Below are 23591 nucleotides of genomic sequence, written 5' to 3' on the forward strand. Positions count from 1 at the left end.
TATCACCGGGGCTGTAGCTCAAGTGGTAGAGCGCTCGCTTAGCATGTGAGAGGTACGGGGATCGATACCCCGCAGCTCCAGAGTTTTGGGCTTAACATTCAGGGCCGGTCGGGACGAAATTCAGCCCTGGGTGGCGGCGTTGGTTTTAAGACAGAACTACGTATGCATTATGTACATTCGCGATTGTTAGTAAGCATATCTACGAAAGGTCTAAAGCCCGTTTGACTGAAGTACACGCGGAAAAATATGTTCCTTTAATAAAAAAATGCGTATCAAAAAGGTTCCTATTGACAGCAATACGTCAGGACAGAATTGCGTCTAAAAAAGTGCGTACGCGTGAAGTGCAAACGCAACTTGTTCGTAAAAATTAAAGGTACACAGGTAAACGTAACGCAAAAGGAGAGCTTGACAAAAATAGGTAAGCAAAAGTTCGCGAGGAGCATAGGCGCAGTAACAGTGGTCCGTGGGTGTTCCCCAGTTTCCGAGAATGCTGAACATTAAGCCTATGACGGTGCATGAAAAGAATTGACTGGAATGGTGGCTGATAATTCTATGGTTAATGTCCCAGGATTGATCGACCGCCAGGATAGCAAATTATGTACCATGCGCCCTCACATGGCGCTGAAATTTGGTTTCCGGGAGTGATCTGAAGCATGAATTCGAGCGAGCGATTTCTGGCTCTACCCGGCGCACATTTTAAAGCTGATTCTCTCGAGCAAAGTCGTGTCCAGTGTAAACGAGATCCTTATCAAAGGAAGTGCATCACAGCGGGTCCAGCTTTTGTATTGTTCTCTCTGGATTCCGATTTATTTCATATAAGCAGTCTATGCCGGATGGCATTCGCGCGTCTCCCTGCGGTACTCCACAAGCGAGCTGGCTCCTGCCGCGTCCGTCAGAGATGGTGGAATGGAAAGCTGCTCGGTGTTAACTCACGTGATGGAGACTTGTACAGAAAGGATTTGCTGACCCATCAGCTGGCGACGTCTGCCTTGTCTCATAAGTTCTTGTTCTCGCAACGCAGCTGAGACCGTACTGCCGTCGGACAATGTTCGCTAATTGTCAACGTTGCAGTTATCGAGGATGGCGAGACGTGCATGCACGTGAATGGACTATCCAGCTTACCCCCTGGCCCAAGGCGTCAAGTATATCACACACCACTTAGCGACTGAAGACCTCAATTAACTGGTTTCTGTTCGCGCAAATTAGTCCTCACCTTACTCCATTGACAAAGCTTCACACGTCGTTTCAAAGACTTCAATTTGCCACGTACTCAGAACTGGCCGCTTTAAGTTACGAAGCCAAAACAATGTAATTGATATGATTAGCGTGCCAATTACGTATCAATTAAAATAAAACGCAAACTTTTGCTGCTGTTTTGCCCACGTGTTTGGTGCAATTTAGTGGTGACATTCCGCGCTGTTTTATCTCCCGCTCAGTTATTGGGTAAGACAGCACCAGATAACTAGTAGCGTTGCTACCAACTAAACGCTGTTTCCGCCCGGGATCGAACCGGGGGCCTTCCGCGTGTTAGGCGGATGTGATAACCACTACACCACGGAAACGCCTGATAATCCCCGACCAGCCGACCGGTCGGGAGACTGGGGCTGACCGACTGACCAAGACGTGACCAGCTCTCCGGGGGCGGGCCCACGTCAAATGAAGGCTGGCCAGTCGGTCAGCCATGGGGCCCCAATATTTCATGACAGATGCGAATATCACTGGGGCTGTAGCTCAAGTGGTAGAGCGCTCGCTTAGCATGTGATAGCATGTGAGTACGGGGATCGATACCCCGCAGCTCCATATTCTAGGTTTTGGGCTTAACATTTGGGGCTGGTCGGGACTTTGTCCAGTGGTTCCATGCCCTGCATATCCAAAAGGAGGATATGGTGTTGCTACATGTAGCGTTGCCGTGAGCTTGGTAACCGGCCAAACGAAATACTATACAATGGAGGATGGTAAAAGCCAGTTGAGTGGAAGTGAAGGGAAACGCTAAAAACACACGTGAAACATACATGTGGAAGTCATTATAGCAAAAGCTTTCAAGGTCAAGGCTATCAGGGCTCGTGGAGCAGATAAGTTAAAAATACCTCTCAGCCGCTCAAGCGGAGGCTCACTCCTTGCCGAATCCTGAGCACTTGGCGCCTTCCGCACAGCCACGACACCTGTTTGTACATGTGTGTGCGACGCATGTTTGCTGTGTAAAGCCGGCACCGAAGTAGCAGACCATTTGCAAAGGATGACAAGATGAAAACACTCACAACGCTCCTCGACTTGAGCCACAAACCCGTTGATGTTCACACCTGATGTGAAAAGTTACGGCGCCATGGCTGGACGACTGGTCAGCGACAAGTTTTAAGATAGTTCTGGGTCTATCTCAAGAAAACCGGGTGGGTCTGCTACTACTAATCGGGACCCGCCCCGGGTAGACCGGAGGCGAGTCTACTTGAGGTGGACCCGCCCCCCCGGTGAGCTGATCACGCCTAGGTCAGTCTGTCCGCTCCTGTCTCCCGACCGGCCGACTCGTTCAGCCTGAACAGGTGTTTCCGTGGTGTAGTGGTTATCACATCCGCTTTACACGCGGAAGGCCCCCGGTTCGATCCCGGGCGGAAACAGCGTTTAGTTGGCCGCAACGCTAGGTCCAGGGCACGTCCAGCACAAATTATGCAGCGCAGGGTGGTGTGATAGAAAACGGTGCGGTGATAACGTACATGGTCGAGACATGGAGCACGGAAGGGGTTTGCTGGCCCACCAACTGGCGATGCCTGGGTTGCGTTGTGAGCTTTCGCAACGCAGAAGCTGAGACCGTGCTGCCGTCGGACAATGTTTGCTAATTGTCAACGTCACAGTTAGCGAGGATGACGCGATGTGCATGCATGCGTCCAACTTACCCCCGGCTGAAGGCAATGAGTATATCGCACGCCAACTGAGCGACTAAAGACCTCAAATAAGTTGTTTCTGCTGGTTGGAATGATTTTCCCAGGTAGCGTATGCACTTCTCTGAGAAGGTTCGAAACGTCACTGCTGAGACTGCATTAGCCACCTTTTCCCGTTTTGGTACTTGTTTAAAGCTGTCGCTTCACGTTACGTAGCCACGCCAACGTAATCGGCATGATTGCCATGCGCCACCGAATTGCCAGCTCTGTTAGTTACGGGGTGTCGATGCCGGGGGCGGGTCTAAATAATTCCTCTGCAACTCTGCATGCAAAGTTATAGCACTGCAACATGCGCCCACGGCTATTGGCGCATTCAGGTGACTTTAACTTACCCTCATAGCTGTCTACTGTATAATTATTTGGTGTTGACCGTACACAACAATCCTAGTATTGCTACAGTGAAAAGATGTTTCCGCCCGGGATCGAACCGGGGGCCTTCCGCGTGTTAGGCGGATGTGATAACCACTACACCACGGAAACGCCTGTTGCGGCCCGACGAGCCGGCCGTTTCGGGGACAGGGCCGACCGACTGACCTAGATATGACCAGCTCTCCGGGGGGCGGGTCCACCTCAAATGAAGGCTGACCAGGCGGTCAGCCATGGCGCCACGACTGTTCACATCAGGTGTTATTATCACCGGGGCTGTAGCTCAAGTGGTAGAGCGCTCGCTTAGCATGTGAGAGGTACGGGGATCGATACCCCGCAGCTCCAGAGCGTGAGTTTTGGGCTGAACAGCCAGGGCCGGCCGGGGCATAATCAATGCCTGGGTAGCGACGTTGGTTTTAAGTCAAAAGGTCGCATGCAAAAAGTACGTGTGCATTATGTATGTCCTCATTGTTCGTTAGCATATGTACGTAAGATATAAAGCTTGTATGCTAGGAGTGCGTACGTAAAGGTACGTTCTTCTAATTCCAAATGCATATGGGCATTGCTTCTATTGACAGCGGTATATCAGGGCAGAATGGCGTCGGAAAAAAAGGCGTACGCTAAAGGTGCAAACGCAAATTGTCCGTAAAAATTGAATGTACACAGAAGTTCGTGAGCAGCATAGGCGTAGTAACGGTGGCACGTGGGTGTGCCCACCATTTCCGAGAATGCTGAGCATTAAGCCTATAACGATGCATGGAAAGAATTGGCTGGAATGGCGGATGATACTTCTGTGGGTAACGTCCTAGGACAGATCAAACGCCGCGACTGCAAATTATGCTGCATCAGCTCTCACATTCCGCTGAAATTCGGTTTCCGGGCATGATCTAACGATCTAATAATCTAAGGTATCAATTCGAGTGAGCAATGTCTAGCCCTCCCCGGCGTACAGTTTAAAACTGATACTCCCGGGTAGTGTCGTGTCCAGTGTAAACAAGGTCCTAGCCAGAGAAGGTGGATCAGAGTGGGCCCAGCTGTTGCATCGCTCTCTCCGGACTACGATTTACTGTATACCAGAGGCCTATAGCGGGTGTCATTCGCGCGGCCGCCTGCCGTATTCCACAAACGAGCTGGCTCCCGCCTTGTCCGTCAGCTGGCGTCAGTGGCGCGCTCAGGGGGCGTTAGACGGGGTCGCCGACTGAGACATCGTCAGGGTGAGGGATAAACGGGGATCATAACATGCTCGGCGGGTAATTGGCAGTGAACGTGCTGCTTGTTTTAATCTTCCAGTGGACGCCATCCCAAAGTCATCTTGCACTACTTCAGTTTTCTCCGAGTTCACTTGCTGGCCGCCTTAGTACGTTTATCCTTATGTCGTGATCAATTTTTCGTGTCATAATGCTTGACTTGACCTAATGCAACTGTCACCGTCCACCACCATCCCCTACCCTTGCCTCTTCCCAGTGTACTGGGTGTACGTACGTCGGATGTCGAAATTCGAAACTTTTCTGACGTGGTTTTGTGAAACGGACGTAATCCTCGACTAACATGTGCTCCCGGATAGTTGCACACAAGGAGTTGCGCACGGCTTTTTTCCATGCAGATTTTTCGCGTAATAGCATTTTGTTACAAACATTCTCCGACAAACATTTCACCATATTGTGTTTATATGTGCATGCTAATTACACAGCACCTTTTGTCATGACAAACCATATACCTTGCGTACTTCCTCCTGACGGACATGAGGCATACGGACATTATCCTACGAACAATTGTCATGCGTTCTTTTGTTCGATCATTCTCTGAATTTTCAGGGTAGGAAATCAGTGAACGGAGGTCACACGCATCCCTTAACATGCGCCCGGGTGGCCGGCTAGATACCCTTCGTTTGGGTGGGGGAGGGGGTCAATTCGACCCCCTGCCTAAGATCTCGGGAACTAAGAGAGCTAGAGACACCAAATTTCGGGGTGTGCCGACCTGTACGTGAACTCACTTTGGTCAAAGTTTGAGGTTCCTAGCTCATGACCTTCGGTCAAATATGGTCAAACAAGATCAAATTCCAGGTTTGTCTCCAAAGCGCCCCCAGAACCTAGATAACCATTTCTGAGCAAAAGATCACATGATTATTCAAGGTCAGTGACCTTGTTTGACCTTTTTAAAGTCATGGTGATCAAAATCATACAAGGCTGCTCTGAATTTTGCATTTGAACAAGCGACATAGGTTACGCCAGGCGGCATGTCTAAAAATAAAATATTTAAAACCTGGGTCGTTTTAGGTCAGTGACCTATTCTGACCACTAAGAATTTCATGGAAGATGTATAATGCGGTTCCTGCCATCACTTAATTTGAAATGAGCACCAGGAACTACCCCATACGGCAAACCCTAGAGAAATACAACAGGCTGATTTTGACCTTGGTTTGACCTTCGCACCTGGCTTTAGGTCGACGTCATTTGCTCATGCAATATTTTTGTTGCCTAAGAAAGCATCTGTTTGATGTATGGCTGCGTCGAACACTTAGTTTTTGCATCAGATTGAACGATTCCCTAGAAATCGACTTCGCTGAAACCACAACCTGACTTTGACCTGCCATAGGTCAGCGACCTTCCAAGTTACATATAGATTTTGGATACCAGATGATCCGCCATTCAATTATCTACAGCTATGCAAAATTTGGTGCGGCTGCGCCGTGCCGTTCGGAAACCATTCTGGAAAAACCTTTGGGGAGGGGGGTCAATTTGACCCCCCCTACCCCAGCGCATGTTAATGTAAAAAACAAAATTCACAGAGCTTGGAGCCTGAACGTTATCAAATGCGAAAAAATCAAGTGGCAAAAAAGTCAACCGTCTTAAAGGCAGCACTCCAACAACCAAATGTAAAGAAGTCAAGCAATAAAAGTCAGCTGAGCCAAAAGTCAAAGGAGATAGAAGATAAATGAATAAGAGGAAAACAGGCTGTAAATCAAAAGGCAACAATGTAATATTAATTAAGTCCGCAGTTACACCATGATTGCTGTGTAAAACCGGCGCGGGGGTAGTCGACCATGTGCATATGTGGCATATGATGTGAATAGCTGGGACGCCATGGCTGACCGACTGTTGTTCACTAACACGAGGAAGGCCCCCGGTTCGATCCCGGGCGGAAACAGCGTTTAGCTGGTAGCACCGCAAGAGTGTAAAACACGTCCAACACAGATTATGCAGAGCAGGGTGCTCTAGTGGAAAGCGGTACGATGGCAACGTACATGATCAAGGCATGTTGTATAGAAAAGATTTGCTGACCCGCCAGCTGGCAACATCTGGGATGTCGTAATCTCTCTCAGCGCATTGAACGTCTCCGGAGCTGTAGCTCAAGCGACGGCGCCGCCGTCGGACAATGTTCGCTAATTGTCAGCGTTGCAGTTATCGGGGATGACGTGATGTGGCATGCATGAACATAACTATCCAACTTACCCGCAGCCAAACGCAGCCGAAGGCGATGAGTTTATCACGCGTCAGCTGAGCGACTGGAAACCTCAACTAAATTGTTCGTCCGAATGATTTTGTCACATAGCGTATGCAAGGCAGGGAAATGGTTTGAAACATCGCTTCAGAGGCTTGGTTTGCCACGCTTCCACACTTGTTTGAACCTATCGGTTCAAATTGCGAAGCCGGGGGGGGGGGGGGGGGGGGTTTAGGGCGCATCGACTGCTAAAGGTCATGCAGCCACTACACCACGGAAACGCCCGTTGACGCTCGGCGGGCCGGTCTTTTCGGAGACGAGGGCCGACGGCTGACCAAGATACGACACCAGCTCTCCGGGGGCGGGTCCACCTCAAGTGAAGGCTGACTAGTCGGTCAGCCATGGCGTCCGACTTTTCACTTAATGGGTGAATATCACCGGGGCTGTAGCTCAAGTGGTAGAGCGCTCGCTTAGCATGTGAGAGGTACGGGGATCGATACCCCGCAGCTCCAGAAAGTGAGTTTTGGGTTTAACATCCACGGCCGGTCGGGGTTTTTCCAGTGATTCCATCTCCCAGGAAATCCAAAGGGAGGATATATCGTTGCCACCTTTGGCAACCGGCCAAACGGAATACTACAAAGGGGAGAAAAAGTAGAATTGCGTGAATGTAAGTTGAAGGGAAACCTTAAAAACAGGTAAATTGCATGTAAAAGTTAATAAAGCAATAGTTATCAAGGTCAAAGTTAGCAGGTCTCAGAAGGCAAATAAGTTAAAACACCTCCTCGGCCGCCCAAGCGGAGGCTCACTTCTGACCAAATCCTGGGCATTCGGCGCCCTCCACACAGCCATGACGCCTGTTTGTGTCATTCATTTGCAGCCTGGGACTCATCTGTCCATATCAATGCGGGGAAGCAGACCCCCTCCCTTCCATGCATGGTTTTCAACCTCTCAATACGTTTTACAAGGTTCCATTCCTTAATAGCAACGTTGGTATTAAGACAAGATAACGCACAGAAAAAGTACGTATGCACTAAGTGCGTCCGCAATTGTTCATAAGTAATTGTACGTCAGGTATAAAGTTCGGGTGGCAGAAGTACGCACGGGCAGGTTTGTTGCTATGGTATTAAAGAGGTATGAAAAAGGCTCTTATTGACAACAGAACGTCAGGTCAAAATTTCGTGAGAGAAAGTGCCTATGCATCACATACATACGCAAATTGTTCGTAGCGAATTGAACGTACACGGATTTTCGTAACGTATAAAGCGAGTTTGACATTAGATGATGCGCAAAAGCTCGTAAACAACAAAGGCTTGGTATTGGTGGTTCTTGGGTGTACCCCCAGTCTCCGAGAATCCTGCACATTAAGCCTATGACGATGCTTAGAGAGAGAGTTGATTTAGGAATGGTGGATGATACCGATATGGGTAATGTTCCGGGGCTGATCGACCACCAGGACAACAAATCATGTAGTATCAACTCCCACAGTTCGCTGAAATCGGGTATCTGGGAATGATCTGAGGCATGAATTTAGGTGCGCAATTTCTAGGTCTACCCGGCGTACAATTTAAACGTGGTTCTCTTGTTCAATGTTGCGTCCGATGTAAACAAGTTCCTAATCAGAGGAGATGCATCAAAGGGGTCCAACTGTTGTTCCGCTTTTTCTAGAATCCTACTTACTTCATATTAGCAGTCTATAGCGGGTGTCATTCACGGGTCTGCCTGCCGCATACCACAAGCGAGCTGGCTCCCGCCGCGTCCGTCAGCTGGCGCCAGCGGCGCGCTCAGGGGGCGCCAGGCGGTCTCGCCGACTGAGACATCATCAGGGTGAGGGATGAACGGAGATCACAGCATATTCGGCCGATGGTCTGCAGTGAACATGCTATTCATAGCTTAATCCCCCAGTCAGCGCCATCTCAGGGTCACCTTGCGCTGCCTCAGTTTTTCCGAGTTCATTTGCTGGCCGCCTTAGAGCGTTCATGCTCATGCCATAAAAAGCTCGGCTTGTCATAATACTTTCCCTAACTTAATGCAATTGTCACCGTCCACCACCACCCCCAGCCCTCTCCTCTCACATGATGTGGTTCCCCTGCACATCCCTTGCCACCCCCTATCCCGTACATCGCTGACGAGCGTTTGCGTACAAACTTTGTGTACTGGGAGTACGTACGTCGGATGTCGAAATGCGAAACTTTTCTTATGTGTTTTTGTCAAACGAACATAACACTCCACTAATGTTTGCTCCCGAACATTTGTGCACGAACAGCTGTTCATGACACTTTCCCATAGGGACTTTTGCGCGGAGTAACATTTCTTTACGGACTTTTCCGACAATCATGTACCGTATCATCTTTGCATACACATCCTTTCTATATGCGACCGTTTGCCGTTACGGACTTTATATCTTTAGTACTTTATCCTGACGGACATTAGGAATGCGAACATTATCCAATGAACAATTGCCTTGCGTTCTTTTGTACGATCATTCTTTGCGTACGATCATAACGATTCCCCCCCCCCCCCCCAAAAAAAAACACGCCTTGGAGCGGCATAATTAACTGCGAAGAAGTAAAATGGCAAGAAGCCAAACGGTTTAAAAACAACACTCCGCTAAGCCACATTTGGCAGCGGTATATCCTGGTTTTGGATATGCAGGGGTACGAAGTAAGTGGACGAAGTCTCGAACGGCCCTAGCTGCAAGTCCAAAACTCACGCATTGGAGCTGCGGGGTATCGATCCCCGTACCTCTCACATGCTAAGCGAGCGCTCTACCACTTGAGCTACAGCCCCGGTGACATTTCATTTGATGTGAAAAGTTTGACGCTATGGCTGACGGACTGGTCAGCCTTCATGTGAGGTGGACGCGCCCCGTAGAGCTGGCCATGTCTAGGTCAGTCGGTCGGGTCCTGTCTCCCGGCCGGCCGGCTCGTCTGGCGCTGCCAGGTGTTTCCGTGGTGTAGTGGTTATCACATCCGCCTAACACGCGGAAGGCCCCCGGTTCGATCCCGGGCGGAAACAGCGTTTAGTTTGTAGCAACGCTGCAGTTATTGTGCAAGGCAGAGCCAGACGCGTCCACAACAGACAGATCCGCGCGGGATGTAACCATCAGCTTGCATTGTGAAGGATGGACATATGTAGCGGCAACAAAAATTGATGCATTCTTTGGCTTAGCAAGAATGGCAGATGGCTGGGCTCGCTCGCGGCATCGGCACCCATCGGCACGCTGTGCATACCGTTTACGTTGGCGCAGATCCGTAAATTGAAGCGCTTTAAACAAGCGTCGAGGCAGTGGGGGAAAAGTAGCAAGGTAGCAAAGTAGCAAAATGAAGCTACGCTACAAGTCATTTCCGTGGCGTGCATGCGCTACATGGGGAAAAAAATCGAACTAACAGAAACTCAGTTGAGGTCTTCAGTCGCTTAGTTGACGTGTGATAGACTCATCGCCTTCGGCCGGGAGTAAGTTGGATAGCTATGCACATGTACGTGACGTCATTCTAGATGACTGCAACGTCGACAATTAGCGAACATTGTCAACTTGAACATTGAGGATGGTTTAATGGTAGGCGGCACGAGGATTACCCACATGAATAAGACATGTAGCACGGAAGTGATGTGCTGCCTCGTCAGCTGGCAATTTCTAGCTTGTCCCATAACTTCTCGCAAGGCGGGTAAGACCGTACTGCCGTCGGACAACGTTCGATGATTGTCGATGTTGCAGTTTTCTATGATGACGTGACGTGACGTGGCATGCATGCGCGTCCAACTTACTTTTTAAATAAATGTATTCCGAATGGTTTGCATTGGTGACTGGGTTCATAGTACCTGCTAAGCATAGCTTGTTGCGTGTACCCCGAACCCACCACCCAAGTCGTGCAGTCCAGTTCAACGGATAGCTTTGCCTACGCCCTTGCGTCAGACAGGAATGCGGAGGGTTTTACGTGCCGCGCAATGTTGCGACACGGCCGCCCCGGGCCTGGGTTGAGCCTTGTTGGCCAGTTGCCAGCTGACCTTTTTCATTTCAGTCGGGCCAAACGATACGCCCGCTCTGAGATTCGTACCCAGTGCTGCTGGATTAAGAGTCCAGCACATTTCCCCGAGACCACAGTGGCGGCATAGATCGTACATACTTATCAGCTAACTTATCCAACTTGCACTTGTTATACAAGTTATCCAAGGTCAAAGGCGGTGGGTACATTATGACAGCTGAACTACTGAGGACTTCAGCTGAGTTGTTTCTGTTCGCTCGAATGATTTCCTCATGCAGTGTATGCACATCACGGAAATTGCTCGAAATGTCGATATAAAGTAAATTTGCCGCATTTCATCACTGTCTTGACCCTTCTTTAAAACTGTCACTTCAAGTAACGAATCTGCGCCAACGTAAGCGTGCAAGGAAAATCACCATCCCTGTTACTTTCGGGTGTCTATGCCGGGAGCGAGCCAATTTATTTTCCACCTTTGCAAATTCAAAGAACGCGTAATGTTTCGTCCGTGTTACATGCGCGTATTCTTCATGGTGCTTTGATCTGTGCGGTCTGATCCGTCTGGTGTTAATTCATCATTAAATTCCTTCATTAAACGCTGTTTCCGCCCGGGATCGAACCAAGGGCTTTCCGCGTGTAAGGCGGATGTGGTAACCACTACACCGCGGAAACACCTGCTGGTGACTGACGGGCCGGCCGGTCGGGAGACGGGAGCCGACCGACTTACCCAGGCATGACCAGCTCTCCGGGGGCGGGTCTGTCTCAAATTCCTGGTCTGCCTCAACTAGACCCACCTAGTCTACGCGAGGTAGACCCGGAACCAGCTTAGAATTTGTCAATGGCCTGTCGGCCAGCCGTGACGTCCAACTTTTCACTTCAGATGTGAATATCACCGGGGCTGTAGCTCAAGTGGTAGAGCGCTCGCTTAGCATGTGAGATGTACGGGGATCGATACCCCGCAGCTCCAGCGTGTGAGTTTTGGGCTTAACATCCATGGCCGGTCGAGACTTTGTCCAGTGATTCCGTACCACTGCATATCCAAAAGCAAGATAAAGCGTTGCCACATGTGGCCGTTGGCAATCGGCCAAACGGAATATTATAAAAGGGAAGAAAATAAAAGTCACGTGAAGGGAAGTTGAAGGGAAACTTTAAAAAAAGAAGTGAAAAACATGGTAAGGTCAAGGAAGCAAAACCCATCAAGGTCAAAGCTATCAGGGCTCATGGAGAAAATATGTTTAAACTAACTTTCGGCTGCCTAAGCGGAGGCTCACTCCGGACCAAATGCTGGGCACTCGGCGCTCTTCAGGCAGCCACGACGCCTGACCACGTATCCCTTCCAAGTATGGGTTTCAACCTCCCGATGCCTTTTACGAAGTTCCATTCCTGGGCAGCAACGTTGGCTGCCAGTCAAAATAACTGATGGAAAACGTACGTGTGCATCACATACATCCGCAATTGTTTGTAAGCAAACGGACGTGATGTATAAATTTCTTATGACAGAAGTACTTAGGGAAGGTTTTTCCTATGATATAAAATGAGGATGGGAAATGCTGGTAGTGACAAAAGTGCATCAGGACAAAATTTCGTATGAAAAAACTCCTGTACATAATGTCCATACGCAAATGTTCGTAACAAATTGAACGTACCTAGCTGTTCGCAACGTGTAAGGTGATTTCAACAAATTTACGTGCGCAAAAGGTCATGAACGATATAGGCGTAGTAACGGTGGTCCGCTCCGGTCCCTTACCCCTATTCTTGGTTATCACTCTCAACTTCTTGAAAATGGCCGGCTGTTTTCATTCCTTGCAAAAATCGGATTTCGCCGCACATGTTTACCTCGGAACTAAATGACAACGTCATGGGCGCAATATGACATGCAGTCGGCGCGCCCAAAAACCCTAAATAACAACAACTTGATGTGAAAAGTTGGGCCGCCATGGCTGACCAACTGGTCAGCCTTCACTCGAGGTAGACCTGCCCTCGGAGAGCGGGTCATGTCTAGGTCAGTCGGTCGGCTCCTGTCTCCTGACCGGCCGGCTCGTCAGGCGTCATCAGGTGTTTGCGTGGTGTAGTGGTTATCACATCCGCCTAACACGCGGAAGGCCCCCGGTTCGATCCCGGGCGGAAACAGCGTTTAGTGAGTAGCAACGCTAGGCAGTGAGCAAGTCCAGCACGAATTATGTAGTGCAGGACGGTTTCATAGAATGCGATGCGATTGTCGAAGTCAAGGGGTTAGGCGACCCACCAGCCAGTAATATCTGGCATGTCTCGCGACATAGCAGAGACCGAGCTGCCGTCGGACAACGCTCGCTAATTGTCAATGTTTCAGCCATGGGGGGTGGTGTGATGTACATGCATGAGCATTGCTATCCAACTTACCCCTAGCTATGAATATATCAGGCGTCAGCTGAGTGTTTGAAGACCACAAATAAGTTGTTTCTGTTCGCTCGAGTGATCATCAGATAGCCATGTGCGCATCACGAAAAGGGCTTCAAAAATCGGTTTAAAGATTTCATTTGCCACCTGCTTAGAACTTGTCGCTTCATTTTACGAAGCTACACCAACTTATTCGGCATGATTAGCGCGGTATGGAAATCGCCATCCCTGTTACTTACACGGTTGATGCCTTGAGTAAGTCCATTCATTTATCACCCTTCCCAATCCACAGAATACATGACGTTCTGTGGCTGTTACAATTACCACTGTTCGTGGCGAGACGTGATGGTTATATCCCGTTCTTCTGTATCCGCCTCTTCCTCTGGCGTTGACCTCGCGCAATAACTAGTGCTGCTGCCAACTAAACGCTGTTTCCGCCCGGGATCGAACCGGGGGCCTTCCGCGTGTTAGGCGGATGTGATAACCACTACACCACGGAAACGCGTGATGGGGGCAGAGGAGCCGGCCGGCCGGGAGACGGGAGCCGACGGACTGACCAAGACATGACCAGCTCACCTTGGGTGGGTCCACCTGAAGTTAACGTCAACCAGTCGGTCAGCCGTGGCGTTCCAGCCTTTCACTTCAGATGTGAATATCACCGGGGCTGTAGCTCAAGTGGTAGAGCGCTCGCTTAGCATGTGAGAGGTACGGGGATCGATACCCCGCAGCTCCAGAACGTGAGTTTTGGGCTTGACATCCAGGGCTGTCCGAGACTTTGTCCAGTGATTCCATGCCCCTGAAAATCCGTAGGGAGAATATAGCGCTGCCACGTGTGGCTCTGGTGACCGGCTAAATGGAATGCGGTAAAATGGATAAAGGCGAAAGTCAGGGAAATGAAAGTTGAAGGGGAAACGTTTGAAAAAAGAAGTGAAATATTAAAGTCAAGAAAGCAAACGCTATCAAGTTCAGGCCTTGGCGCGCTCAGGAGGCGTCAGATTCGTCGACTGAGACATCGTCAGGTGGAGAGATAAACGGGGACCACAACATGCTCGGCGGGTGATGCCTTTTACAGTAATCCTCTAGCCAGCGCCGTCCCAGGATCATCTTGCACTACCTCAGGTTTTCCGAGTTCATTTGCTGGCCGTCTAAAACCGTTTATGTTAATGCATTGAGAACTTCGGCTTGTCATGATATGTTCTGTAACCTTATGCAGTTGCCACCGTCCACCATCTCGTACCCTCCGCTTTCCCCAGTCGACATGATGTGACCGCGCAGTGTCCACTCCCACGCGTGGTACCAAGGATGGAGTTCTGTATTCGAACATGCAATGCACATGTTCATGCGAGCTGTAGACGAGTATTTTAACAAAGATTCCCCCCCCCCCCCCTCATCCCATTCCCTTCGTCGCAGACGAATTTGTGCGCGCAAGCTTTGTGTACTGTGTGTACTTCCATCAGATACCGAACTTCGAACTTTTCGTCACGTGCTTTCGTGAAAAGAACGTAACCTTCGACTAACATTTGCCCCCGAATATCGGCGTGCAAAGAATTGTCCACGGCCTTTTTCCATAAGGACGTTTGCCCATAGAAACATTTCGTTAAAAACTCCAGACGAACATTTTACCATATGATCTTTATATCCAAGGAACAATTGCTATACAAACAATTGCTTTATGTTCTTCTCTGTACGTACGTTAGTTGCCAGCCTAGCAACGCTATGTTATTCTGTTAAGATAAAACCTAGTGAGCCAACAGTGTGCAGAGGACAGTGAGAGTAAACCATCCGCCATGGGCCATGCATCCACATGGGCACATGTAGCAGCGTTGTATCGCTGCCCCGGACATGTGTACTTGCAGGAGGATTCCTTGAATTTGCAGTTAGGAGATCAATGAACGCAAGGCACACACAGCCGTTAATGTGAGAACCAAAACTCGCTGAACTTGGCGCTTGGACGTGGAAGAAATTCGAAGAAATCAAGCGTTTTGAAGGCAACTCTCCAACAGGCCAAATGCCAAAAAGTCGAGGCGATACAAGTCAGATGAGCCAAACGTCAACGGAGATCATAAGTCAAATGGCTAAGAGCAAAGCAGGCTGAAAGTCAAAGTTTAGCGTAATAGCTTTACTTTAATCCAGTTTAGCTTGTGGTTACGTTATGGTTGCTGTGTAAAACCGACACCGAGGTTGTCAACCTTGTGCAAGGAATGCTAGGTTGAAAACCCCCGATGGCCTGAGGGCCGCTGGCACATGTGACAACACTGTGTCTCCCTTTTCGGATGTGTAGGTTTGCAGGGATGCGGAGCGATGGAGTAAGTTACAAGCGTTTCTGCATGAAATATGACGTCTAAAGGTCACGTTTTGGAGCTGCGGGGTATCGATCCCCGTACCTCTCACATGCTAAGCGAGCGCTCTACCACTTGAGCTACAGCCCCGGTGACAGTCACATCCGATGTGAAAAGTTGGGACGCCATCGCAGACCCACTGGTCAGCCTTCACTTAAGGGTGGACCCGGAGAGCTGGTCATGTCTGGGTCAGGCGGTCGGCCCCTGTCTCCCGACCGGCCGGCTCGTCAGGCGTGTGTTTCCGTGGTATAGTTGTTATCACATCCGGTTAACGCGCGGAAGGCCCCTGGTTCGATCACGAGCGGAAACATCGTCTTGGTTGGTATCGCCACTAGAGTTATTGAGCACGCCTATCGCGAATGATGCAGAACAGGGTGGGTAATGGAAATTGGGACGGTGATTGCCCACATGGATAAGGCATGCTGCACAGGAAGGATTGGCTGCCCCGCCAGCTGGCAACATCTGGCATATCTCATAAGTTGTCGCAACGCAGCTCAGACCGTACTGCCGTCGGACAATGTTGGCTAATTGTCGACGTTGCAGTCATCTAGGATGACGTGACGTGCATGTGCATAGCTATCCAACTTACTCCCGGCCGAAGGCGATGAGTCTATCACACGTCAGCTAAGCGACTGAAGACCTTAAATGAGTTTCTGTTAGTTCGAATTATTTTCCCACGCAGCGTATGCACGTCACGGAAATGGCTTGTAACGTAGCTCCAAAGAAGTCACCAATCCCTATTCCTACGATGGCATCGACATCGTAGGGATAGGGATGGGATATCGATGGGATAGCGCCAGCTATCCCATCGATGTCCACCCACGTGGCATCGACAATCCCTACGGGTTGTCGATGCCACGAGCAAGCCCATCCATCTGCCATTCCTGCTAAGCCAAAGAATGCATCGATTTTTGTTGCCGCTACATGTGTCCATCCTTCACAATGCAAGCTGCCGGTTACATCCCGCGCGGATCTGTCTGCTGTGGACGTGTGCCTTGCTCTGCCTTGCACAATAACTGCAGCGTTGCTACAAACTAAACGCTGTTTCCGCCCGGGATCGAACCGGGGGCCTTCCGCGTGTTAGGCGGATGTGATAACCACTACACCACGGAAACGTCTCATGGCGCATGACGAGCCGGCCGGTCGGGAGACATGGCCCACTGATTGATCTAGATATGACCAGCCCTCAGGGGCGGGCCCACCTCAAGTGGAGGCTGACCAGTCGGTCAGCCTTGGCGTCCCAGCTTTTGACATCGGATGGGAATATCAACGGGGCTGTAGCTCAAGTGGTAGAGCGCTCGCTTAGCATGTGAGAGGTGCGGGGATCGATACCCCGCAGCTCCAGAGCGTGAGTTTTGAACCTCACATTTAAAGGACGGACGCTTGTAATCTGATCCAGCTCTGGGTACCTCCCACAAAACCACATGTCCTAGAAGAGGGAGTGCTGCTACACATACCAGCCGGTCTTGGGCCATCGAGTTACATTGCTGACTTTTGCTTTATTGAGTTATGCGTGGAGTCCACGTCTGTTTTTAACGTATCATTTCAACCTAATCCACCCGACTTTTATATTTCCGATTTGTTGTGGTATTCCGTTTGGCCGGTTTGTAATGGCCTCATTTGGCAGCGATATCTCCTGGTTTTGGACATGCAGGGGTACGAAATAACTGGACCAAGTCCCGAACGGCCCTCGCTGCAAGTCTAAAACTCACGTTTTGGAGCTGCGGGGTATCGATCCCCGTACCTCTCACATGCTAAGCGAGCGCTCTACCACTTGAGCTACAGCCCCGGTGACATTCACATCTGAAGTGAAAGGCTGGAACGCCACGGCTGACCGACTGGTTGACGTTAACTTCAGGTGGACCCACCCAAGGTGAGCTGGTCATGTCTAGGTCAGTCCGTCGGCTCCCGTCTCCCGGCCGGCCGACCCGCCCAGCCCCATCAGGTGTTTCCGTGGTGTAGTGGTTATCACATCCGCCTAACACGCGGAAGGCCCCCGGCTGGATCCCGGGCGGAAATAGCACTTATTTGGCAGCAACGCCAAATTGACTTGGTAAGGTAAGGGCAACTCAAGATGATTCAGAAATAGGCAGGTGTGGGTGGCAGGTTACCGGCCCCGGTCTGGCAGGTGAGAGTTTGCACTACACGATTGCACTATCGTCTGTGGAACGTGTGACAGCGTTGTAACTTTGTAGATGGATTTGCAGGGGTTTGATTTCGACTTGTGGGGTTGAGAAATCCCCCATACATGTGCCCACTATGTCTGGGGTATCGTTCCCGCGAGCAAGTTCACTCGTTTTGCGCAAGTCTTGCGATTACGTGGCCGTTACTTCGTAACTTAAGGCGCCAGCTTCAGACAAGTGTCGGAGCAGGAGAAAAGGTGGCAAACGAATAGTGACAATTTTTGTATCCATGTTGAATAGCCATTCCTTAAAGGGTGCATACGTTACCGGCGTTACCATTCCAACGAAGAGGGACAGCCTTTCATGATGCATTCGGTCGCCAAGTGACGTCTGATATACACATCGCCGTCGCCCACGATAGACCGAGGATAAGTTGGACAGTCATGCTCTGCACACACACGGAGCATGTGTTTGGAGCGGTGATGACCGGTCCCGGGACATTTTGGCCTCTATCACTTGGCCCGTTAAGGGTTAGGAGTGGGGCCCACCGGATAGAGTCAGGTGTTGACGTGGCCGCGTACGTCGCAAGCGTCCGCGTAACGTAAAGTGAAAACTCATAGCCTGGAGCTGCGGGGTATCGATCCCCGTACCTCTCACATGCTAAGCGAGCGCTCTACCACTTGAGCTACAGCCCCGGTGATATTCACATCTGAGGTGAAAAGTTGAGGCGCCATGACTGACCGACATCATTTGTCAGCCTTCATTTGAGGTGGACCCGCCCCCGGAGAGCTGGTCATGTCTGGGTCAGCCGTCGGCCCCTGTCTCCCGAACAGCTGGCTCGTCAGTCACCGCCAGGTGTTTCCGTGGTGTAGTGGTTATCGCATCCGCCTAACACGCGGAAGGCCCCCGGTTCGATCCCGGGCGGAAACAGCGTTTAGTTGGTGGCAACGACCAGGGATATCATGCCAGGTTAGGACCAGTCAACAGTAGACAGATCAGGATAGGATGTAAGCATCCGATTGCACGACGAACCGAGGGTGCGTGTAGCAGCGCTGCAGTCAAGTCCTTGGATATGTGAATTCACGTGGGTCTCTACAGTTTGAAGTGTAATTAGTTGGGCGTTAAGGGATTGGGAACCGATGGACCTCACACTGGCGGTTGACGAGAGGAGGCCCTTGTTCTAGATTAAAAGGAACTCGTTATATGTGAGCGGGCCCTGCCCCGGAACAGGGTGTCAATTGATGTGTCAGGTAGCTCGTGCTCAGGATCTGGCGGCACTGTTCTGGCGCCAGCGTCGCTTCGCTGGGTTGAGAGTCTGTAATTTGTAAAGGAGCTCGCCACCGCCCCACCTTTGTGCGACCTGTAAATGTGACAGATCTTGGTTCATCTTTACCCTGACTCGCATGTTTCTGCCTCTCCGCAAACATCCCTTTCATTTATTAGCGACAACCACATCATACGTGCTTGAACCGGAAACGCACTGGGTTGTGTCATAGAAGGATACGGGATAGACTGGCGTGAGCCGTTGTTTTTATTTATGATATAATTTTGCATCATACACGTCAGACGGATATGGGCCGGCACATGTGTTGGCTCGTCCCCTTCAGGAAGCGATACCGGTGTGCTCCAGATGGCTTGAGCGTTCAGGTCCCTGCCTGGAAAAGAACTAAGGCTTGCAGCTGATGCGTCTACGAACTTAGCCCCCCCGAGGTCCAGCTAATTTGAAATCAATCTCTGTCTCCAGTTATCAAAGGTCTGGCTACCCAGCAACTCGAAATAACTCAAATCACTGCGAACAGCAATTTTGCTGCTTTTTACGACTTAAATCCGTCAAATCAACAAACACGCCCACTTGTCGATGTACGTAACTTGAAGGTGTGGGTGAGTTGTCACGTTTTAGGGATTATTACTTGCTGTGTGTTAAGTTTTTACGAGATCCCTAGAGATTTCCAGGTAATTGACGAGATTCCTAGAGATTTCCAGGTAACTGATGTTTCCGCCCGGGATCGAACCGGGGGCCTTCCGTGTGTCAGGCGGATGTGATAACCACTACACCACGGAAACACCCCATGATGCCCGAGGAACCGGCTGGCCGAGAGGCAAGAGCCGACCGACTGACCTCGATATGACCACCTCTCTGGGGACGGGCTCACCTCAAGTGAAGGCTGAACAGTCGGTCAGCCATGGCGTCTCAATTATTCTCATCAGATGTGAATATCACCGGGGCTGTAGCTCAAGTGGTAGAGCGCTCGCTTAGCATGTGAGAGGTACGGGGATCGATACCCCGCAGCTCCAGAGCGGTGAGCCAAGATTTTCATGTTAATGGATGTGTGTCACTTACGTTCATTGATTTCCCACCCCGTAAATGCAAAGAATTAACCTACACATACGCGTATCCACAACAGACGATAAAGCGCTGCACGTTTTCTAATGGTGCGGTCGGACGGTTCGACCTCACCCTGCTCTGCATGCTGTTAACATGCTAGGTGCTATCTCAACATGATAAACTTAGCTTTGCTGGGTTGAAAAAGCGTACGTATAGAAAAAGTACGCGTTGCAGTGGGTTATAAACTAAGGCTTTTGTACCTGCTCTTATAAACGTACGTACTCGTATAAACGTACATACGCACGTTTGGATAAAGTATATGGGTTATGAAGTTTGCAACGGCAAAGTTCGGCAAAAAAACTGCAAAAAAGTACGCACGTGTAAATTTTGCACGGTGAAACGCTCGTCGGGAAGCAAGGTTGAAACAAATGCTCCTCCGCGCGCAAGTTTTAATGGAAAGGGACCGTGAAAAATTGTTTGGAAGCAAATATTGGCGGCATATGATAGTGAAGGGTGACGTTCGTTTAGGAAAAGCACGTAAAGAAAAGGCTGGAATTTCATTATCTGATATAGAAATACAAAGCTGGGATGTAGATATCCACCCTTGGTAGCAGGCGTCGGATAAGGGCGGCAAGCGAATGAACTCTGAATCCAGGTAGTAGGGGGTGAGATCCAGCTAATTTGAAATCAGTCTCTGCCTCCAGTTATCAAACGTCTAGCTTTTTGGCAACACAAAAACAACACAAATCATTGCGAACAGCAATTTTGCTGCTTTTCACGACTTAAATCCGTCATATCAACAAAACACGACCGTTTGTATAGGTAACTTGAAGGTGTAAGCGAGCCCGGCGCATTGTGTGTTGTGTGTATTGGGTTGCAAAATAAAGCTTGCATAACCGCTCTTCGTTTGGATAAAGTACATGATTTATTCAGTTTGTAACGGACCGATTCGTGTAGAAAAGTACGCACATGTATAGGTAACTTATCTTATTCTTATTTTTGCCACAAGCAATTTCATGCCACAATTCAACCCCCCAGAAGTGCCCATCCAGCCACAGCCCCGGCGATATTCGCATCTGATGTGAAAAGTTGAGACGCTATGGCCGACCGACCGGTTAGCGTTCACTTGAGTTGAGCCCGCCCCCGGGATGGTAGTCATGTCTGGGTTAGTCAGTCGGCCCCTGTCTCCCGGCCGGCTCTCTAGGATTATCGTAAAAAACTGAACACACAGCAAGTAATAATTTGTCAAAGAAGTCACAACTCACTCTCCCTTTCATCGTATTCCGTTTGGTCCGTTACCGAAGTCTTCATCGTGGCAGAGCTTGAACTACGCTTTGGATATGCAGGGGTGTGAAATGATTGGACAAAGTCCCGATCGCTTTTCGATGTTGGCCCAAAACTCACACGCTGGAGCTGCGGGGTATCGATCCCCGTACCTCTCACATGCTAAGCGAGCGCTCTACCACTTGAGCTACAGCCCCGGTGATATTCACACCTGATGTGAAAAGTTGGGGCGTCATGCCTGACCGACTGGTCAGCCTGCACTTCATGTGGACTCGCCCCCGGAGAGCTGGTCATATCTAGGTCTGTCGGTCGCTCCTGTCTTCCGACCGGTTGGTTCATTATTAATTATTGGGCGTTTCCGTGGTGTAGTGGTTATCACATCCGCCTAGCACGGTTCGATCCCGGGCGGAAACAAGGTTTAGATAGTGGCAATGACAGGGCTATTATGTCACGTTGGCAACAGATGAGTCAACAGTAGACAGGTCAGGGTATGATGTAAGCACCACATGACACGATGAATACTGGAGGGGCTCAGGTGATGGGACCATGTGTCAGCGCCGATATATCACTTGGCTCGCGCTCAGGGATTCGTTTTGGCATCAAGGTCGCTTCGTTGGGTTGAGAGTCTGTAATTCGTAGAAGAGCTCGTCACCGTTCCACCTTTGCGTGACCTGTAAATGTGACAGATGTGCTTGGTCTTCACCCTGATTCACGTGTTTCTTCCCCCTCCTCAAAGTACCCTGTAATTTAGTCGCGACAACCACACGATACGTGTTCGAACCGGAAGCGCTTCGGTTCGGTTCAGAGCAGAATGCCTGGCAGACCGACATGAGCCGTTGTTTTAATCGACAAGTATATTATTTTGCGTCATGCACCCTAGACGGATTGCGCCGGCACATCAGTTGGCTGGTCCCCGTCAGAAAACGAGACCGGTGTGCTCCAGATGGCTCGAGCGGCTAGGTCCTTGCCTAGAAAGGAGCTATGGCATGCGATACGTTAACCACCGTAGCCCTTTAGATCCAGCTAATTTGAAATCAATCTCTGCCTCCAGCTATCAAACGTCTAGTTACTGGGCAACTCGAAATAACGCAAATCATTGCGAACAGCAAGTTTGCTGCTTTTCACGACTTAAATCCGTAAAATCAACAAAACACGCCCGCTTGTATAGGTAACTTGAAGGTGTAAGCGAGTTGTCACTTCTTTGAAGAGTTATGACTTGCTGGGTGTTAAGTTTTTACGATAATCCTAGAGAGCCGGTAGTGAGACAGGAGTCAGCGTTGCATGGGGTTGTAAAGTAAAGCTTGCATAGCCGCTCTTCCGTTGGATAAAGTACATGGTTTACTCAGTTTGTAACGGCAAGATTCGTATAGAAAAGTACGCACATGTAAGTTTCTGATAGTGAAACGCTCGTCGGGAGACAGGGTTGAAACCGGAATAATCCTCCGCGCAAAAGTTTGAATGGAAAAGGGCCGTGACGAATTGTTTGGAAGAACATATTGGGGGCATATGATAGTCAAGGGGGATGCTCGTTTAAGACAAGCGCGTAAGGAAAAACACGAATTTCGATATCTGGTGGTAAGTGTACGAAGTTTGTTTGCAAATGTCCGTCATGCATGAAGTTCGTCCGCAGATGCGTATTACAAGCTGGGATGTAGATCTCCATCCTTGGTGCCAGGCGTCGGCTATGGGGTCTAAGGCGGCCAGCGAATGAACTCGGAATCAAGTGAGGCAGCACAAAGTGCCCCTGGGATGGCGTTAACTGGAGGATAAGGATAAATGACAGGTCCACTGCATGGCACCCGCCAAGCGTGTTGTGATCCCCATTTATCTCTCGCCTTAACGATGTCTCTGTCGACTCTGACACCCCCCGAGCGCGCCACTGACGCCAGCTGACGGACGCGGGCAGGAGCCAGCTCGATTGTGGTATACGGCAGGCAAAGGCGCGAATGGCACCCAGTAAATATTGCTAGTATGAAGTGAACCGTAGTCCAGAGAAATCAGTGCACCAGCTGGATCCGCTTTGATGCACCTCCTTTTATAAGCACCTTGTTTGCACCGGACCCGACATTGCACGAGAGAATCAGTTTTGAACTGTACGGTGGCTACAGCTGGACAACGGTCACTTGAATTCATACCTTAGGTTATTCCCGGAAGCCAAATTTCAGCGAAATTGGAGAGCTGATGGTGAATGAGTTTGAAGCCCTGGTGGTCGATCAGTCTTTCAGTATTCCTCACAGCAGTATCATCCACCATTCCGAGGTCAGTTCTGTCTCTGCAACGTCATGTAGGCTTAACGGTCTGTATAGTTGGAAAATAGGTTCACACCCGTCCCTACATCACCGTTCCTACGGGTCTGCTACTCACGGAAAATGAGGTTACACTCACGGACCCCCGTTCCTACGGCTCTGCCGCTTACGGACGTT

At 50.0% G+C, this 23591-nt stretch overlaps 21 non-coding genes across 21 annotated transcripts; 10 read left to right on the top strand and 11 right to left on the bottom strand.

Annotated features, from left to right (window-relative positions):
- Window positions 1-7: 7 nt before the first annotated feature.
- Window positions 8-80, top strand: TRNAA-AGC (transfer RNA alanine (anticodon AGC)). Its single transcript has one exon. It is a non-coding gene; the product is annotated as a tRNA-Ala (tRNA).
- Window positions 81-1489: 1409 nt separating this feature from the next.
- Window positions 1490-1562, bottom strand: TRNAV-AAC (transfer RNA valine (anticodon AAC)). The gene has a single exon. It is a non-coding gene; the product is annotated as a tRNA-Val (tRNA).
- Window positions 1563-2539: 977 nt separating this feature from the next.
- TRNAV-UAC (transfer RNA valine (anticodon UAC)) lies at window positions 2540-2612 on the top strand. The gene has a single exon. It is a non-coding gene; the product is annotated as a tRNA-Val (tRNA).
- Window positions 2613-3340: 728 nt separating this feature from the next.
- Window positions 3341-3413, bottom strand: TRNAV-AAC (transfer RNA valine (anticodon AAC)). Its single transcript has one exon. It is a non-coding gene; the product is annotated as a tRNA-Val (tRNA).
- Window positions 3414-3571: 158 nt separating this feature from the next.
- Window positions 3572-3644, top strand: TRNAA-AGC (transfer RNA alanine (anticodon AGC)). The gene has a single exon. It is a non-coding gene; the product is annotated as a tRNA-Ala (tRNA).
- Window positions 3645-7179: 3535 nt separating this feature from the next.
- On the top strand, window positions 7180-7252 carry TRNAA-AGC (transfer RNA alanine (anticodon AGC)). Its single transcript has one exon. It is a non-coding gene; the product is annotated as a tRNA-Ala (tRNA).
- Window positions 7253-9454: 2202 nt separating this feature from the next.
- TRNAA-AGC (transfer RNA alanine (anticodon AGC)) lies at window positions 9455-9527 on the bottom strand. Its single transcript has one exon. It is a non-coding gene; the product is annotated as a tRNA-Ala (tRNA).
- Window positions 9528-9682: 155 nt separating this feature from the next.
- Window positions 9683-9755, top strand: TRNAV-AAC (transfer RNA valine (anticodon AAC)). Its single transcript has one exon. It is a non-coding gene; the product is annotated as a tRNA-Val (tRNA).
- Window positions 9756-11319: 1564 nt separating this feature from the next.
- On the bottom strand, window positions 11320-11392 carry TRNAV-UAC (transfer RNA valine (anticodon UAC)). Its single transcript has one exon. It is a non-coding gene; the product is annotated as a tRNA-Val (tRNA).
- A 1385-nt stretch (window positions 11393-12777) lies between these two features.
- On the top strand, window positions 12778-12850 carry TRNAV-AAC (transfer RNA valine (anticodon AAC)). Its single transcript has one exon. It is a non-coding gene; the product is annotated as a tRNA-Val (tRNA).
- Window positions 12851-13525: 675 nt separating this feature from the next.
- TRNAV-AAC (transfer RNA valine (anticodon AAC)) lies at window positions 13526-13598 on the bottom strand. The gene has a single exon. It is a non-coding gene; the product is annotated as a tRNA-Val (tRNA).
- Window positions 13599-13756: 158 nt separating this feature from the next.
- Window positions 13757-13829, top strand: TRNAA-AGC (transfer RNA alanine (anticodon AGC)). The gene has a single exon. It is a non-coding gene; the product is annotated as a tRNA-Ala (tRNA).
- A 1623-nt stretch (window positions 13830-15452) lies between these two features.
- Window positions 15453-15525, bottom strand: TRNAA-AGC (transfer RNA alanine (anticodon AGC)). Its single transcript has one exon. It is a non-coding gene; the product is annotated as a tRNA-Ala (tRNA).
- A 952-nt stretch (window positions 15526-16477) lies between these two features.
- TRNAV-AAC (transfer RNA valine (anticodon AAC)) lies at window positions 16478-16550 on the bottom strand. Its single transcript has one exon. It is a non-coding gene; the product is annotated as a tRNA-Val (tRNA).
- A 156-nt stretch (window positions 16551-16706) lies between these two features.
- TRNAA-AGC (transfer RNA alanine (anticodon AGC)) lies at window positions 16707-16779 on the top strand. The gene has a single exon. It is a non-coding gene; the product is annotated as a tRNA-Ala (tRNA).
- Window positions 16780-17151: 372 nt separating this feature from the next.
- TRNAA-AGC (transfer RNA alanine (anticodon AGC)) lies at window positions 17152-17224 on the bottom strand. The gene has a single exon. It is a non-coding gene; the product is annotated as a tRNA-Ala (tRNA).
- A 956-nt stretch (window positions 17225-18180) lies between these two features.
- Window positions 18181-18253, bottom strand: TRNAA-AGC (transfer RNA alanine (anticodon AGC)). The gene has a single exon. It is a non-coding gene; the product is annotated as a tRNA-Ala (tRNA).
- A 162-nt stretch (window positions 18254-18415) lies between these two features.
- TRNAV-AAC (transfer RNA valine (anticodon AAC)) lies at window positions 18416-18488 on the top strand. Its single transcript has one exon. It is a non-coding gene; the product is annotated as a tRNA-Val (tRNA).
- Window positions 18489-19549: 1061 nt separating this feature from the next.
- On the bottom strand, window positions 19550-19622 carry TRNAV-GAC (transfer RNA valine (anticodon GAC)). Its single transcript has one exon. It is a non-coding gene; the product is annotated as a tRNA-Val (tRNA).
- A 158-nt stretch (window positions 19623-19780) lies between these two features.
- Window positions 19781-19853, top strand: TRNAA-AGC (transfer RNA alanine (anticodon AGC)). The gene has a single exon. It is a non-coding gene; the product is annotated as a tRNA-Ala (tRNA).
- A 1439-nt stretch (window positions 19854-21292) lies between these two features.
- TRNAA-AGC (transfer RNA alanine (anticodon AGC)) lies at window positions 21293-21365 on the bottom strand. Its single transcript has one exon. It is a non-coding gene; the product is annotated as a tRNA-Ala (tRNA).
- Between the last annotated feature and the right edge of the window lie 2226 nt (window positions 21366-23591).

The sequence above is a fragment of the Pollicipes pollicipes genome, unplaced genomic scaffold (genome assembly GCF_011947565.3).
Source record: "Pollicipes pollicipes isolate AB1234 unplaced genomic scaffold, Ppol_2.1 Scaffold_6138;HRSCAF=7277_pilon_pilon_pilon, whole genome shotgun sequence".
NCBI lineage: Eukaryota > Metazoa > Arthropoda > Thecostraca > Pollicipedomorpha > Pollicipedidae > Pollicipes > Pollicipes pollicipes.